Source organism: Anser brachyrhynchus, assembly GCF_964034855.1.
Source record: "Anser brachyrhynchus genome assembly, contig: SCAFFOLD_135, whole genome shotgun sequence".
NCBI lineage: Eukaryota > Metazoa > Chordata > Aves > Anseriformes > Anatidae > Anser > Anser brachyrhynchus.
Window position 1 is genome coordinate 180,886 of NW_027663523.1, and position 18,145 is coordinate 199,030.

General features: G+C 62.8%; 1 long non-coding RNA gene across 1 annotated transcript; it reads right to left on the bottom strand.

Moving 5' to 3' along the window:
• Nucleotides 1–15,911: 15,911 nt before the first annotated feature.
• On the bottom strand, nt 15,912–17,779 carry LOC308187348. Its single transcript, XR_013944623.1, has 4 exons — nt 17,612–17,779; nt 17,020–17,139; nt 16,431–16,511; nt 15,912–16,016 (listed from the first exon to the last, which is right to left on the bottom strand). It is a non-coding gene; the product is annotated as an uncharacterized lncRNA (long non-coding RNA).
• Between the last annotated feature and the right edge of the window lie 366 nt (nt 17,780–18,145).

Here is an 18,145-nt window from a genome sequence, read left to right on the forward strand (position 1 = left end):
TGCATCCCCACTGGTGCCAATGCACTCTCTGGACTCACTGCACTGCATCCCCACTGGTGCCAGTGCACTATAAGAACTCACTGCACTGCATGCCCACTGGTGCCAGTGCACTCTCTGGAGTCACTGCAGTGCATCCCCACTGGTGCTAGTGCACTCTCTGGAGTCACTGCACTGCATCCCCACTGGTGCCAGTGCACTCTCTGCACTCACTGCACTGCAACCCCAGTGGTGCCAGTGCACTCTCTGGACTCACTACACTGCATCCCCACTGGTGCCAGTGCACTCTCTGGACTCACTGCACTGCATCTCCACTGGTGCCAGTGCACTCTCTGGACTCACTGCACTGCATCCCCAGTAGTGCCAGTGCACTTTCTGGAGTCACTGCACCGCATCCCAAGTGGTGCCAGTGACCTCTCTGGACTCACTGCACTGCATCCCCAGTGGTGCCAGTGCACTCTCTGGACTCACTGCACTGCATCCCCAGTGGTGCCAGGGCACTCTCCGGACTCACTGCAGTGCATTCGCAGTGGTGCCAGTGCACTCTCTGGACTCACTGCACTGCATCCCCACTGGTGCCAGTGCACTCTCTGGACTCACTGCACTGCATCCCCACTGGTGCCAGTGCACTCTCTGGAGTCACTGCACTGCATCCCCACTGGTGCCAGTGCACTCTATGGACTCACTGCACTGCATCCCCACTGGTGCCAGTGCAGTCTAAGGACTCACTGCACTGCATCCCCACTGGTGCCAGTGAACTCTCTGGACTCACTGCACTGCATCCCCACTGGTGCCAGTGCACTCTCTCGACTCACTGCACTGAATCCCCACTGGTGCCAGTGCACTCTCTGGACTCACTGCACTGCATCCCCAGTAGTGCCAGTGCACTTTCTGGAGTCACTGCACTGCATCCCTAGTGGTGCCAGTGAACTCTCTGGACTCACTGCACTGAATCCCCGGTGGTGCCAGTGCACTCTCTGGACTCACTGCACTGCATCCCCACTGGTGCCAGTGCACTCTCTGGAGTCACTGCAGTGCATCCCCAGTGGTGCCAGTGCACTCTCTGGACTCACTGCACTGCATCCCCACTGGTGCCAGTGCACTCTAAGGACTCACTACACTGCACTGCATCCCCACTGGTGCCAGTGAACTCTCTGGACTCACTGCACTGCATCCCCACTGGTGCCAGTGCACTCTCTGGACTCACTGCACTGCATCCCCACTGGTGCCAGTGCACTCTCTGGACTCACTGCACTGCATCCCCAGTAGTGCCAGTGCACTCTCTGGACTCACTGCACTGCATCCCCAGTGGTGCCAGTGCACTCTCTGGACTCACTGCACTGCATCCCCAGTGGTGCCAGTGCACTCTCTGGACTCACTGCACTGCATCCCCACTGCTGCCAGTGCACTCTCTGGAGTCACTGCACTGCATCCCCACTGGTGCCAATGCACTCTCTGGACTCACTGCACTGCATCCCCACTGCTGCCAGTGCACTCTAAGGACTCACTGCACTGCACTGCATCCCCAGTGGTGCCAGTGAACTCTCTGGAGTCACTGCACTGCATCCCCAGTGGTGCCAGTGCACTCTCTGGACTCACTGCACTGCATCCCCACTGGTGCCAGTGAACTCTCTGGACTCACTGCACTGCATCCCCACTGGTGCCAGTGCACTCTCTGGACTCACTGCACTGCATCCCCACTGGTGCCACTGCACTCTCTGGACTCACTGCACTGCATCCCCACTGGTGCCAGTGCACTCTCTGCACTCACTGCACTGCATCCCCACTGGTGCCAGTGCACTCTCTGGACTCACTGCACTGAATCCCCACTGCTGCCAGTGCACTCTCTAGAGTCACTGCACTCCAACCCCACTGGTGCCAGTGCACTCTATGGAGTCACTGCACTTATCCACAGTGGTGCCAGTGCACTCTCTGGACTCACTGCACTGCATCCCCACTGGTGCCAGTGCACTCTCTGGACTCACTGCACTGCATCCCCAGTGGTGCCAATGCACTCTCTGGAGTCACTGCACTGCATCCCCACAGATGCCAGTGCACTCTCTGGACTCACTGCACTGCATCCCCACTGGTGCCAGTGCACTATCTGAACTCACTGCACTGCATCCCCAGTGGTGCCAGTGCACTCTCCGGAGACACTGCAGTGCATCCCCAGTTGTTGCTAGTGCACTCTCTGGAGTCACTGCGCTGCATTCCCACTGGTGCCAGTGCACTCTCTGGACTCACTGCACTGCATCCCCAGTGGTGCCAGTGCACTCTCTGGACTCACTGCACTGCATCCCCACTGGTGCCAGTGCACTCTCTAGAGTCGCTGCACTGCATCCCCACTGCTGCCAGTGCACTTTCTGGAGTCACTGCACTGCATCACCAGTGGTGCCAGGGCACTCTCTGGACTCACTGCACTGCATCCCCACTGGTGCCATTGCACTCTCTGGACTCACTGCACTGCATCCCCAGTGGTGCCAGTGAACTCTCTGGACTCACTGCACTGCATCCCCAGTGGTGCCAGTGCACTCTCTGGACTCACTTCACTGCATCCCTACTGGTGCCAGTGCACTCTCTGGAGTCACTGCACTGCATCCCCAGTAGTGCCAGTGCACTTTCTGGAGTCACTGCACTGCATCCCTAGTGGTGCCAGTGAACACTCTGGACTCACTGCACTGAATCCCCACTGGTGACAGTGCACTCTCTGGACTCACTGCACTGCATCCCCACTGGTGCCTGTGCACTCTCTGCACTCACTGCACTGCATCACCACTGGTGCCAGTGCACTCTCTGGACTCACTGCACTGCATCCCCACTGGTGCCAGTGCACTCTCTGCACTCACTGCTCTGCATCCCCACTGGTGCCAGTGCACTTTCTGGAGTCACTGCACTGCATAACCACTGTTGACAGTGCACTCTCTGGACTCACTATACTGCATCCCCACTGGTGCCAATGCACTCTCTGGACTCACTGCACTGCATCCCCAGTGGTGCCAGTGCACTCTCTGGACTCACTGCACTGCATCCCCACTGGTGCCAGTGCACTCTCTAGAGTCGCTGCACTGCATCCCCACTGGTGCCAGTGCACTCTCTGGAGTCACTGCACTGCATCCCAAGTGGTGCCAATGAACTCTCTGGACTCACTGCACTGCATCCCCACTGGTGCCAGTGCACTCTCTGGACTCACTGCACTGCATCCCCAGTGGTGCCAGTGAACTCTCTGGACTCACTGCACTGCATCCCCAGTGGTGCCAGTGCACTCTCTGGACTCACTTCACTGCATACCTACTTGCGCCAGTGCACTCTCTGGAGTCACTGCACTGCATCCCCACTGGTGCCAGTACACTCTCTGGACTCACTGCACTGCATCCCCAGTAGTGCCAGTGCACTTTCTGGAGTCACTGCACTGCATCCCTAGTGGTGCCAGTGAACTCTCTGGACTCACTGCACTGCATCCCCACTGGTGCCAGTGCACTCTCTGCACTCACTGCACTGCATCCCCACTGGTGCCAGTGCACTCTCTGGACTCACTGCACTGCATCCCCACTGGTGCCAGTGCACTCTCTAGAGTCACTGCACTGAATCCCCACTGGTGCCAGTTCACTCTCTAGAGTCACTGCACTGATCCGCAGTGGTGCCAGTGCACTCTCTGGACTCACTGCACTGCATCCCCACTGGTACCAGTGCACTCTCTGGACTCACTGCCCTGCATCCCCACTGGTGCCAGTGCACTCTCTGGACTCACTGCACTGCATCCCCAGTGGTGCCAGTGCACTCTCTGGACTCACTGCACTGCATCCCCACTGGTGCCAGTGCACTCTCTGCTCTCACTGCTCTGCATCCCCACTGGTGCCAGTGCACTTTCTGGAGTCACTGCACTGCATAACCACTGTTGACAGTGCACTCTCTGGACTCACTGCACTGCATCCCCACTGGTGCCAGTGCACTCTCTGGACTCACTGCACTGCATCCCCACTGGTGCCAGTGCACTCTCTAGAGTCGCTGCACTGCATCCCCACTGGTGCCAGTGCACTTTCTGGAGTCACTGCACTGCATCCCAAGTGGTGCCAGTGAACTCTCTGGACTCACTGCACTGCATCCCCACTGGTGCCAGTGCACTCTCTGGACTCACTGCACTGCATCCCCAGTGGTGCCAGTGAACTCTCTGGACTCACTGCACTGCATCCCCAGTGGTGCCAGTGCACTCTCTGGACTCACTTCACTGCATCCCTACTGGTGCCAGTGCACTCTCTGGAGTCACTGCACTGCATCCCCACTGGTGCCAGTACACTCTCTGTACTCTCTGCACTGCATCCCCAGTAGTGCCAGTGCACTTTCTGGAGTCACTGCACTGCATCCCTAGTGGTTCCAGTGAACCCTCTGGACTCACTGCACTGAATCCCCACTGGTGCCAGTGCACTCTCTGGACTCATTGCACTGCACGCCCACTGGTGCCAGTGCACTCTCTGGACTCACTGCACTGCATCCCCACTGGTGCCTGTGCACTCTCTGCACTCACTGCACTGCATCCCCACTGGTGCCAGTGCACTCTCTGGACTCACTGCACTGCATCCCCACTGGTGCCAGTGCACTCTCTAGAGTCACTGCACTGAATCCCCACTGGTGCCAGTTCACTCGCTAGAGTCACTGCACTGATCCGCAGTGGTGCCAGTGCACTCTCTGGACTCACTGCACTGCATCCCCACTGGTACCAGCGCACTCTCTGGACTCACTGCACTGCATCCCCACTGGTGCCAGTGAACTCTCTGGAGTCACTGCACTGCATCCCCAGTGGTGCCAGTGCACTCTCTGGACTCACTGCACTGCATCCCCACTGGTGCCAGTGCAGTCTAAGGACTCACTGCACTACATCCCCACTGGTGCCAGTGCACTCTCTGGACTCACTGCACTACATCCCCACTGGTGCCAATGCACTCTCTGGACTCACTGCAGTGCATCCCCACTGGTGCCAGTGCACTCTCTGGACTCACTGCTTTGCATCCCCACTGGTGCCAGTGCACTCTCTGGACTCACTGCACTGCATGCCCACTGCTGCCAGTGCACTCTCTGGAGTCACTGCACTGCATCCCCACTGCTGCCAGTGCACTCTCTGGAGTCACTGCACTGCATCCCCAGTGGTGCCAGTGCACTCTCTGGACTCACTGCACTGCATCCCCACTGCTGCCAGTGCACTCTCTGGAGTCACTGCACTGCATCCCCACTGGTGCCAGTGCACTCGCTGGAGTCACTGCACTGCATCCCCACTGGAGCCAGTGCACTCTCTGGACTCACTGCACTGCATTCCCACTGGTGCCAATGCACTCTCTGGACTCACTGCACTGCATCCCCAGTGGTGCCAGTGCACTCTCTGGAGACACTGCAGTGCATCCCCACTGGTTCCTGTGCACTCTCTCAACTCACTGCACTGCATTCCCACTGGTGCCAGTGCACTCTCTGGACTCACTGCACTGCATCCCCACTGGTGCCAGTGCACTCTCTGGACTCACTGCACTGCATCCCCACTGGTGCCAGTGCACTCTCTGCACTCACTGCACTGCATCCCCAGTGGTGCCAGTGCACTCTCTGGACTCACTGCACTGCAACCCCACTGGTGCCAGTGCACTCTCTGGACTCACTACACTGAATCCCCAGTGGTGCCAGTGCACTCTCTGGACTCAGTGCACTGCATCCCCACTGGTGCCAGTGCACTCTCTGGACTCAGTGCACTGCATCCCCACTGGTGCCAGTGCACTCTCTGGACTCACTGCACTGCATCCCCACTGGTGCCAGTGCACTCTCTGGACTCACTGCACTGCATCCCCAGTGGTGCCAGTGCACTCTCTGGAGTCACTGCACTGCATCCCCAGTGGTGCCAGTACACTCTCTGGACTCACTGCACTGCATCCCCAGTGGTGCCAGTGCACTCTCTGGACTCACTGCACTGCATCCCCAGTGGTGCCAGTGCACTCTCTGGACTCACTGCACTGCATCCCCACTGCTGCCAGTGCACTCTCTGGAGTCACTGCACTGCATCCCCAGTGGTGCCAGTGCACTCTCTGGACTCACTGCACTGCATCCCCACTGCTGCCAGTGCACTCTCTGGAGTCACTGCACTGCATCCCCACTGGTGCCAGTGCACTCTCTGGACTCACTGCACTGCATCCCCAGTGGTGCCAGTGCACTCTCCGGAGTCACTGCACTGCATCGCCAGAGGTGCCAGTGAACTCTCTGGACTCACTGCACTGCATCCCCACTGGTGCCAGTGCACTCTCTGGACTCACTGCACTGCATCCCCACTGGTGCCAGTGCACTCTCTAGAGTCACTGCACTCCAACCCCACTGGTGCCAGTGCACTCTCTAGAGTCACTGCACTGATCCGCAGTGGTGCCAGTGCACTCTCTGGACTCACTGCACTGCATCCCCACTGGTCCCAGTGCACTCTCTGGACTCACTGCACTGCATCCCCAGTGGTGCCAGTGCACTCTCTGGACTCACTGCACTGCATCCCCACTGGTGCCAGTGCACTCTCTGGACTCACTGCACTGCATCCCCACTGGTGCCAGTGCACTCTCTGGACTCACTGCACTGCATCCCCACTGGTGCCAATGCCCTCTCTGGACTCACTGCACTGCATCCCCACTGGTGCCAGTGCACTCTCTGCACTCACTGCACTGCAACCCCAGTGGTGCCAGTGCACTCTCTGGACTCACTGCACTGCATCCCCACTGGTGCCAGTGCACTCTCTGGACTCACTGCACTGCATCCCCACTGGTACCAGTGAACTCTCTGGACTCACTGCACTGCATCCCCACTGCTGCCAGTGCACTCTCTGGACTCACTGCACTGCATTCCCACTGGCGCCAGTGCACTCTCTGGACTCACTGCACTGCATCCCCAGTGGTGCCAGTGCACTCTCTGCACTCACTGCACTGCATCCCCAGTGGTGCCAGTGCACTCTCTGGACTCACTGCACTGCATCCCCAGTGGTGCCAGTGCACTCTCTGGAGTCACGGTGGTGCATTCCCGGTGGTGCCAGTACACTCTCTGGAGTCGCCGGGTTGCGTCCCCAGGTGCGCTTGTGCACTCTCTGGAGTCACCGGGGTGCGTCCCCAGGGGAGCCGGTGCACTCTCGGAGTCGCCGGGGTGCGTCCCCAGGGGCTCCAGTGCACTCTCTGGAGTCGCCGGGGCGCTTCCCCAGGGTCGCCAGTGCACTCTCTGGACGCCGGGGCGCGTCCCCAGGGTCGCCAGTGCACTCTCCAGAGTCGCCGGGCTGGGTCCCCGGTGGCGCCAGTGCACTCTCTGGAGTCCCCGCGCTGGGTCCCCGGTGGCGCCAGTGCACTCTCTGCAGTCACCGGGGTGCATCCCCACTGGTGCCAGCGCACTCTCTGGAGTCACTGGGGTTCATCCCCAGGGGCGCCAGGGCACTTTCTGGAGTCACGGCGCTGCGTCCCCAGGGGCGCGAGGGCACTCCCTGGAGTCACCGCGATGCGTCCCCAGGGGCGCCAGGGCACTCTCTGGAGTCACCGGGGTGCATCCCAAGGGGCGCCAGTGCACTCTCTGGAGTCACCGGGGTGCGTCCCCGGTGGCGCCAGTGCACTCCCTGGAGTCGCCCGGGAGGGTCCCCAGGGGCGCCATTGCACTCTCTGGAGTCACCCTGGTGGGTCCCCGGTGGCGCCAGTGCACTCTCTGGAGTCACCGGAGTGCGTCCCCGGTGGCGTCAGTGTACTCTCTGGAGTCACCGGGCTGGGTCCCGGGTGGCGCCAGTGCACTCTCTGGAGTCACCGGGGTCGGTCCCCAGTGGTGCCAGTGCACTCTCTGGAGTCGCCCGGGTTCGTTCCCGGTGGTTCCAGTTCACTCTCTGGAGTCACCGGGGTTCATCCCCGGAGGTGCCACTGCACTCTTTTGAGTCTCCGGCGTGCATCCCCAGTGGTGCCAGTGCACTCTCTGGCGTCACCGGGGGTGCATCACCGGTGCTGCCAGTGCACTCTCTGGAGTCACGGTGGTGCATCCCCGGTGGTGCCAGTGCACTCTCTGGAGTCGCCGGGTTGCGTCCCCAGGTGCGCTTGTGCACTCTCTGGAGTCGCCGGGGTGTGTCCCCAGGGGCTCCAGTGCACTATCTGGAGTCGCCGGGGCGCGTCCCCAGGGGCGCCAGTGCACTCTCTGGAGTCACCGGGGTTCGTCCCCAGGGGCGCCAGGGCACTTTCTGGAGTCGCCGAGGTGCGTCCCCAGGGGCGCCAGGGCACTCTCAGGAGTCACCGGGGTGCGTCCCGAGTGGCGCCAGGGCGCTCTCTGGAGTCACGGCGCTGCGTCCCCAGTGGCGCGAAGGCACTCCCTGGAGTCGCCGGGGTGCGTTCCCAGTGGCGCCAGGGCATGCTCTGGAGTCACCGGGGTGCCTCCCCAGGGGCGCCAGGGCACTCTGTGGAGTCGCCGGTGTGCATTACCAGGGGCGCCAGGGCACTCTCTGGAGTCACCGGGAGGGTCCCCGGTGGTGCCAGTGCACTCTCTGGAGTCACCGGGGTGCGTCTACGGTGGCGCCAGTGCACTCTCTGGAGTAACCTGGGTGGGTCCCCTGTGGCGCCAGTGCACTCTCTGGAGTCACCGGGGTGGGTCCCCGGTGGCGCCAGTGCACTCTCTGGAATCACCGGGGTGGGTCCCGGGTGGCGCCAGTGCACTCTCTGGAGTCACCGGGGTCGGTCCCCGATGGTGCCAGTGCACTCTCTGGAGTCGCCCGGGTGCGTTCCCGGTGGTTCCAGTGCACTCTCTGGAGTCACCGGGGTGGGTCCCGGGTGGCGCCAGTGCACTCTCTGGAGTCGCCGGGGTGGGTCCCCTGTGGCGCCAGTGCACTCTCTGGAATCACCAGGGTGCATCCCCGGTGGTGCCAGTGCACTCTGGAGTCACCGGGGTGCATCCCCAGTGGTGCCAGTGCACTCTCTGGAGTCACCGGGGTGGATCTCCAGTGGTGCCAGTGCACTCTCTGGAGTCACAGGGATGCATCCCCAGTGGTGCCAGTGCACTCTCTGGAGTCACCGGTGTACGTCCCCAGTGGCGCAAGTGCACTCTCTGGAGTCGCCCGGGAGGGTCCCCGGTGGCACCAGTGCACTCTCTGTAGTCACCGGGGTCGGTCCCCGGTGGCGCCAGTGCACTCTCTGGAGTCACAAGGCTGGGTCCCCAGTGGCGCCAGTGCACTCTCTGGAATCACCGGAGTGGGTCCCCAGGGGCGCCAGTGCACTCTCTGGAGTCACCGGGGTGCATCCCCGGTGGTGCCAGTGCACTCTCTGGAGTCACCAGGGTGCATCCCCGGTGGTGCCAGTGCACTCTCTGGAGTCACCGGTGTGCGTCCCCAGGGGCGCCAGTGCACTCTCTGGAGTCACCGGTTGTGCATCCCAGGTGGTGCCAGGGCACTCTGTGGAGTCTCCGGGGGTGCATCCCCTTTGGTGCCAGTGCACTCTCTGGAGTCACGGCGGTGCGTCCCAAGTGGAGCCAGTGCACGCTCTGGTGTCACGGCGGTGCGTCCCCACTGGTGCCAGTGCACGCTCTGGAGTCACCGGGGTGCGTCCCCAGTGGCACCAGTGCACTCTCCAGAGTCACCGGGCTGGGTCCCCGGTGGCGCCAGTGCACTCTCTGGAGTCACCGGGGTGCATCCCCGGCGGTGCCAGTGCACTCTCTGCAGTCACCGGTGTGCGTCCCCAGGGGCGCCAGTGCACTCTCTGGACTCACCGCGGAGCGTCCCCAGTGGCGCCAGTGCACTCTCTGGAGTCGCCCGGGTGCATCCCCGGTGGCGCCAGGGCACTCTCTGGAGTCACCGGGGTGCGTCCCCAGTGTCGCCAGGGCACTCTCTGGAGTTACGGCGGTGCGTCCCCAGTGGCGCCAGTGCACTCTCTGGAGTCACCGTGGTGCGTCCCCAGTGGCGCCAGTGCACCCTCTGGAGTCACCGGGGTGCGTCCCAAGGGGCGCCAGTGCACTCTCTGGAGTCGCCAGGGTACAACACCGGTGGTGCCAGTGCACTCTTTGGAGTCGCCCGGGTGCATCCCCTGTGGTACCAGTGCACTCTCTGGAGTCACGGCGGTGCGTACCCAATGGCGCCAGTGCACGCTCTGGAGTCACGGCGGTGCGTCCCCAGTGGTGCCAGTGCACTCTCTGGAGTCACCGTTGTACGTCCCCAGTTGCGCAAGTGCACTCTCTGGAATCGCCAGGGAGGGTCCCCGGTGGCGCCAGTGCACTCTCTGTAGTCACCGGGGTCAGTCCCCGGTGGTGCCAGTGCACTCTCTGGAGTCACAAGGCTGGGTCCCCAGTGGCGCCAGTGCACTCTCTGGAATCACCGGAGTGGGTCCCCAGGGGCGCCAGTGCACTCTCTGGAGTCACCGGGGTGGGTCCCCGGTGGCCCCAGTGCACTCTCTGGAATGACCGGGGTGGGTCCCCGGTTTTGCCAGTGCACTCTCTGGAGTCGCCCGGGTGCATCCCCGGTGGTGCCAGTGCACTCTCTGGAGTCACCAGGGTGCATCCCCGGTGGTGCCAGTGCACTCTCTGGAGTCACTGGTGTGCGTCCCCAGGGGCGCCAGTGCACTCTCTGGAGTCACCGGAGTGCGTCCCCAGTGGCACCAGTGCACTCTCCAGAGTCACCGGGCTGGGTCCCCGGTGGCGCCAGTGTACTCTCTGGAGTCACCGGGGTGCATCCCCGGTGGTGCCAGTGCACTCTCTGCAGTCACCGGTGTGCGTCCCCAGGGGCGCCAGTGCACTCTCTGGACTCACCGCGGTGCGTCCCCAGTGGCGCCAGTGCACTCTCTGGAGTCGCCCGGGTGCATCCCCGGTGGCGCCAGGGCACTCTCTGGAGTCACCGGGGTGCGTCCCCAGTGTCGCCAGGGCACTCTCTGGAGTCACAGCGCTGCGTCCCCAGTGGCGCCAGGGCACTCTCTGGAGTCACGGCGCTGCGTCCCCAGTGGCGCCAGGGCACACTCTGGACTCACCGCGGTGCGTCCCCAGTAACGCCAGGGCACTCTCTGGAGTCACCGGGGTGCGTCCCCAGTGGAGCCAGTGCACTCTCTGGAGTCACCGCGGTGCGTCCCCAGTGGCGCCAGTGCACCCTCTGGAGTCACCGGGGTGCGTCCCAAGGGGTGCCAGTGCACTCTCTGGAGTCGCCGGGGTGGGTCCCCAGGGGCACCAGTGCACTCCCTGGAGTCGCCAGGGAGGGTCCCCGGTGGTGCCAGTGCACTCTCTGGAGTCACCTGGGTGGGTCCCCGGTGGCGCCAGTGCACTCTCTGGAGTCACCCGGGTGCATCCCCGGTGATGCCACTGCACTCTTTGGAGTCTCCGGGGTGCATCCCCAGTGGTGCCAGTGCACTCTCTGGAGTCACCGGAGTGCATCTCCGGTGGTGCCAGTGCACTCTCTGGAGTCGCCAGGGGTGCATCCCCGGTGGTGCCAGTGCACTCTCTGGAGTCGCCCGGGTGCATCCCCTGTGGTACCAGTGCACTCTCTGGAGTCACGGCGGTGCGTACCCAATGGCGCCAGTGCACGCTCTGGAGTCACGGCGGTGCGTCCCCAGTGGTGCCAGTGCACTCTCTGGAGTCACCGTTGTACGTCCCCAGTTGCGCAAGTGCACTCTCTGGAGTCGCCAGGGAGGGTCCCCGGTGGCGCCAGTGCACTCTCTGGAGTCACCGGAGTGGGTCTCCTGTGGCGCCAGTGCACTCTCTGGAGCCACCAGGCTGGGTCCCCGGTGGTGCCAGTGGACTCTCTGGAGTCACCGGGGTGGGTCCCCAGTGGTGCAAATGGACTCTCTGGAGTCACCGGGGTGGGTCCCCAGTGGTGCAAATGGACTCTCTGGAGTCACCGGGGTGGGTCTCCAGTGGTGCTAGTAGTGCCAGTGGAGTCACCAGGGTGGGTCCCCAGTTCTGCCAGTGGACTCTCTGGAGTCAGCGGGGTGGGTCCACAGTGATGTAACTGGACTCTCTTTTGTCACCGGGGTGGGTCCCCAGTGGTGCCAGGAGACTCTCTGGAGTCAACAGGGTGGGTCCCTCGTGATGCAACTGGACTCTCTGGAGTCACCTGTGTGGGTCCATCGTGATGCAAGTGGACTCTCTGGAGTCACCTGGGTGGGTCCCCAGTGGTGCAAGTGGACTCTCTGGAGTCACCGGGGTGGGTCCGCAGTGGTGCCAGTCGACTCTCTGGAGTCACCGTGGCCGGTCCCCAGTGGTTCAAGTGGATTCTCTGAAGTCACCGGGGTGGGTCCCAAGTGGTGGCAGTGGACTCTCTGGAGTCACCGTGGTGGGTCCCCAGTGGTGCCAGTGGACTCTCTGGAGTCAACACGGTGGGTCCCCAGTGGTGCCAATGGACTGTCTGGAGTCACCGGGGTGCGTCCCTCGTGACGCAAGTGGACTCTCTGGAGTGACCTGGGTGGGTCCCCAGTGGTGCAAGTGGACTCTCTGGAGCCACCGGGGTGGGTCCCCAGTGGTGCAAGTGGACTCTCTGGAGCCACCGGGGTGGGTCCCCAGTGGTGCAAGTGGACTCTCTGAAGTCACCAGGGTGGGTCCCCCGTGGTGCCAGTGGACTCTCTGGAGTCACCGGGGTGGGTCCCCAGAGGTGCCAGTGGACTCTCTGGAGTAAACGGGGTGGGTACCCTGTGGTGCCAGTGCACTCTCTGGGGTCACATGGGTGGGTCCCCAGTGGTGCAAGTGGACTCTCTGGAGTCACCGGGGTGGGTCCACATAGGTTCCAGATGTCTCTCTGGAGTCACCGGGGTGGGTCCGCAGTGGTGCCTGTAGACTCTCTGGAGTGTCCGGGGTGGGTCCCCAGTGCTGCCAGTGGACTCTCTGGGGTCACCGGGGTGGGTCCCCAGTGGTGCCAGTGGATTCTCTGGAGTCACCGGGAACCACCCCGGTGACCCCAGGCAAGCCCCCGGGCACCTCCGTGGGCCCACCCCGGTTACCCCCGGCAATCCCCCGGGCGTCCCCGAGGACCCATCCCAGTGACCCCCGGCAAGCCCCTGGACGCCCCAGAGGACCTACCCTGGTGACCCCCGGCAAACCCCGGGCGCCCCTGAGGACCTATCCCGGTGACCCCCGGAGGGACCCCGGGCGCCCCCGAGGACCCACACCGGTGACCCCCGGCGGGACCCTGGGCGCCCCGGAGGACCCACCCCGGTGACCCATGGCAAGTCCCCGGGCGCCCCCGAGGACCCAACAAGGTGACCCCCGGAGGGACCCCTGGCGCCTCCGAGGACCCACCCCGGAGACCCCCGACAAGCCCCTGGGTGCCCCCGAGGACCCACCCCGGGGACCCCCGACATGCCCGCGGGCGCCCCCTAGAACCCACCCCGGTAACCACGGGCAAGCCCCCGGGCGCCCCCGAGGACCCACCCCGGTGACCCCCGGCAGGCCCCCGGGAGCCCCCAAGGACCCACCCCGGTGACCCCCGGGGGCACCCCGGGCGCCCCCGAGGACCCACTCCGGTGACCCCCGCCAAGCCCCCGGGCGCCTTAGAGGACCCACCCCGGTGACCCCCTGCAAACCCCCAGCTGCCTCCGAGGACCCACCCCGGTGACCCCCGGCGGGACCCCAGGCGCCCCCGTCGACCCACACCAGTGACCACCGGCAAGCCCCCGGGCGACCCCGAGTACCCTCCCCGGTGACCCCTGGCAAGCCCCCGGGCGCCCCCGAGGACCCTCCCCGGTGACCTATGGCAAGCCCCCGGGCGCCCCCGAGTACCCACCCTGGAGACCCCCGGCGGGACCCCGGGCGCCCCCGAGGACCCACCCCGTTGACCCCTGGCAAGCCTCCGGGCGCCCCCGAGGGCCCACCCCAGTGACCCCCTTGAAGCCCCTGGGCGCCTCCGAGGACTCACCCCAGTGACCCCCGGCGGGACCCCGGTGACCCCAAGGACCCACCCTGGTGACCCCCGGTGGGACCCCGGGCGCCCCCGAGGACCCACCACAGTCACCCCCCAAGCCCCCAGGCGAACCCGAGTACCAACCCCAGTGACCCCCGGTGGGACCCCGAGCGCCCCGGAGGACCCTCCCCCGCTGACATCTGGTGGGACCCTGGGCGCCCCCGAGGACCCACCCCGCTGACCCCCAGCAAGCCCCTGGGAGCCCCCGAGAACCCACCCCAGTGACCCACGGCAAGCCCCCAGGTGCCCCCGAGGACCCACCCCGGTGACCCCCGGCAAGCCCCGGGCGCCCCCAAGGACCCACCCCAGTGAACCCTGGTGGGACCCCGGGAGCCCCTGAGGACCCACCCCGGTGACACCCGGGAAGCCCCCGGGCGCCCCGGATGATCCACCCCCGTGACCCCCGGGAAGCCCCCGGGCGCCCCCGAGGACCCACCCCGGTGACCCCCGGCAAGCCCCGGGTGCCCCCGAGGACCCACCCCGGTGACCCCCGGTGGGACCCCGGGGGCCCCCGAGGACCCACCCCAGTCACCCCCAGCAAGCCCCCAGGCGCCGCCGAATACCAACCCCGGTGACCCCCGGCGGGACCGCGAGCGCCCCCGAGGACCCACTCCTGCTGACATCTGGTGGGACCCTGGGCACCCCCGAGGACCCACCCCGGTGACCCCCGGCAAGCCCCCGGGCACCTCTGTGGACCCACCCCGGTTACCCCCGGCAATCCCCCGGGCGCCCCCGAGGACCCACCCCGGTGACCCCCGGCAAGCACCCGGACGCCCCAGAGGACCTACCCTGGTGACCCCCGGCAAACCCCAGGCGCCCCTGAGGACCTATCCAGGTGACCCCCGGAGGGACCCCGGGCGCCCCCGAGGACCCACCCCGGTGACCCCCGGCGGGACCCTGGGCGCCCCGGAGGACCCACCCCGGTGACCCATGGCAAGTCCCCGGGCGCCCCCGAGGACCCACCCCGGTGACCCCCGGAGGGACCCCTGGCGCCCCCGAGGACCCACCCCGGTGACCCCCAGAGGGACCCCTGGTGCCCCCGAGGACCCACCCCGGAGACCCCCAACAAGCCCCGGGGCGCCCCCGAGGACATACCCCGGTGACCGCCGACAAGGCCCCGAGAGCCCCCGAGGACCCACCCCGGTGACCCCCGGCAGGCCCCCGGGAGCCCCCAAGGACGCACCCCGGTGACCCCCGGCGGCACCCCAGGAGCCCCGAGGACCCACCCCGGTGACCCCCGGCAAGCCCCCGGGCGCCCCCGAGGACCCAATCCCGGTGACCCCCGGCAAGCCCCCGGGCGCCTCCGAGGACCCTCCCCGGTGACCCCCGCCAAGCCCCCGGGCGCCTCTGAGGACCCACCCCGGTGAGCCCCGCCAAGCCCCAGGTGCCCCCTAGGACCCACTCCGGTAAACCCCGGCGGGACCCTGGGCGCCCCCGAGTACCCTCCCCGGTGACCTATGGCAAGCCCCCGGGCGTCTCCGAGGACCCACCCCGGTGACCCCCGGCGGGACCATGGGCGCCCCCGAGGACCCACCCCGGTGACCCCCGGCAAGCCCCCGGCCGCCTCCAATGACCCACCCCGGTGACCCCCGGCAAGCACCCGGGCACCCCCTTGGATCCACGCTGGTGACCCGCGGCAAGCCCACGTGCGTCCCCGAGGACCCACCCCGGTGACCCCCGGCAAGCCCCCGGGCACCCCCAAGGACCCATACCGGTGACCCCTGGAAAACCCCGGGCGCCCCCTAGGACCCACCCCAGTAACCACGGGCAAGCCCCCGGGCGCCCCCGAGGACCCACCCCGGTGACCCCCGCCGGGACCCCAGGCGCCCCCGAGCACCCACCCCGGTGACCCCCGGCAAGCCCCAGGCGCCCCCGAGTACAAACCCCGGTGACCCCCGGCAAGCCCCCAGGTGCCCCCGAGGACCCACCCCGGTGACCCCTGGCGGGACCCCGGGAGCTCCGGAGCTCCTGTTTTAACCTTCCAGTTTAGGAGGAATGAAATCAAAACAAAAGCATTAATTATTACCTTCCTCTGTAGACGGCGTCACAGTTCTCACCCCTGCCCGGACATTTTCCTTTTCCGGAGCAGGAAAAATCATAGAATCGACGGGAGGAAGAGAAGATCTTGAAGGACCTTCTGTTCAGAGCAAGCAAAACATAAGGAAGTTTACCAAACATAACAAACTATCGCAAAGAACACAGAACTTTAATTATCCGTTACTGTCAAACATACAGTGACCAGAGCATGTAAATAAGAGAGGTGACTAATTTGCCTCTGGTTGCCCTTGCAATTCCCATCTAGAATACCAGCTGGCTGAGAATCAGGTTGCTCGATGCCCCCAGCTAAAAATGGAAGTCTCTCCCTCAAGCAGCTCCCAGCCACCATCACCTGCCATTCTGAAGCCAATCAAATTTCACTTCTTTGGCAAATAGTTGGATTCACCAAAGCATAGCCAGCTACCCGGTATTACTGGAAGAATTTCTTTTTTAAAAAAGAACGTCAAACGGGATGAAGGTGAACAGGGTAAGAAAGTAGGGAATATTAACTCACCACCGTGTCTCTTAGTTTTTTCCTTCATTTTCTGCGATTTGATTTCTTCAAGTGTTTTTATTCCAAAATTCAGACCGTCCTCTGAAAACAGAAAACACTTAATGAGACTAAGGCTTAGAGGCACTCACTGAGGACCACAGATCCTCAGGCTTCTTAGTGCTCAGGAACTTTCAGAAGCATTTACAATAAACCCCGTCAACACTCCTCACAACTGAAAGAACCGTAGAATCAATGGCATTTTGCCCCTCCTTTCCCCCTTCAGGGTAAAAATTGTAGTTTTAATTTTAATCCATTGACACGATATTAGATCCCTCTATCGTTAGATATGGCTTTCAACAGTGGTTGCCAGGCTGCACGTGCAGCCATTTAAACTCCATGCTGTGGCCCTGTTTTGTTCTCCAAAAGGAAAGAAAAGCAGTTCAACTTTCTGACCCAATGGGCACATGATGCTATTAGGGAGAAATGAGATCATGGAAATAACCGAGTCCATTCAGCACCCCTACATTCTGTTGTGTTTTTACGCCACATTGCTTTCGAGTTCATTGGCAAGTTCTCCTTCCGATTTATCCTACTACAGGTGCCGGAATACCTTGCTTAGCAGTAGTAGCACTGGCTTTCCGAGTGGAAATCATCCGTAATCCATTTTGGCCTTCCTCAGCTGGTTGCTGGATGGGAGTTTTAGTTTCTTCTCCTGCCTCAGAAAGCTGGTCTGAAGGGGAAAAATCTGTTCAGCTATGCATAGACCAGATTGTTCATGATTATGTAGCTCATGCGATGACACTCCAGTCCATGGCTCATATAAAAAAGCTTTTTTTTTCTTTTTTTTTAATACAGCTACGCTGACCTGATGAACTCGTAAGGAGACTACACTAGGACAAAACATCTCGGACTCTAGATTCTCTCTGCAGCTTTAACTACTACACAACATATTACTCTTCAGACAGAAGAAAAAGGAATTTCCCTCCTACTTTCACATAGAGCTTTACACAACAGACCAGCTAAAGCCAAGAGTGGTTCTAAGCTTTCCTCCAGCATTTCAGGTTCTGTCCACTGACCGCCAGACAAAGCCACCAGCGAGCTGACCAGACTGCCTGCCCTATCGCTAGTCAGACCTCAGCTCATCTGTGATTTATACATTCATTTACAGCACAAAGTCCTTCCAAGAACCAAAGCATGCTCACCATCGTCATCTTCATCATCATCTGCAGCATTGATTACAACTGGAGGGTGTGTAGGGCTTGGGACATTTTCCGAGTTTTCCACTTTCGTCACCCCCCTTAGCTATGGAGAGGCATTGGACTGGACAGAAAGTTTGTTTTGCTGCAGTGACATCTGAGCCACTTTCAAATCATCGTGATTTGATACACTTGGCAGTGTAGCTAGAGGAAGAGGAGGATCATCAGTAACATGGCAGTTTAAAACTTTGGCCACAATGCACGAAGAGCATTGGTAGGTAAGGCAGATAACCTGCACAGGCAATGAATGCAGCATCTCCTTTTGCCCATCCCGCCACTGTTTACACCGTGAACAATGACTTGCCTTCAAACAACAACACATCTCCCTGCCACCCAGCAGAAGATGAAACAACAGAAAGCAAACTGCAAGGCAAATATCACACAAAGCAGAGAGAAGCTGAGCATGAAAGCAGAAAACAAATACCAGCAGTACACCAGCAGGACACTCGGTTTAGCTGACCACCTAGGACTGCAGACCTT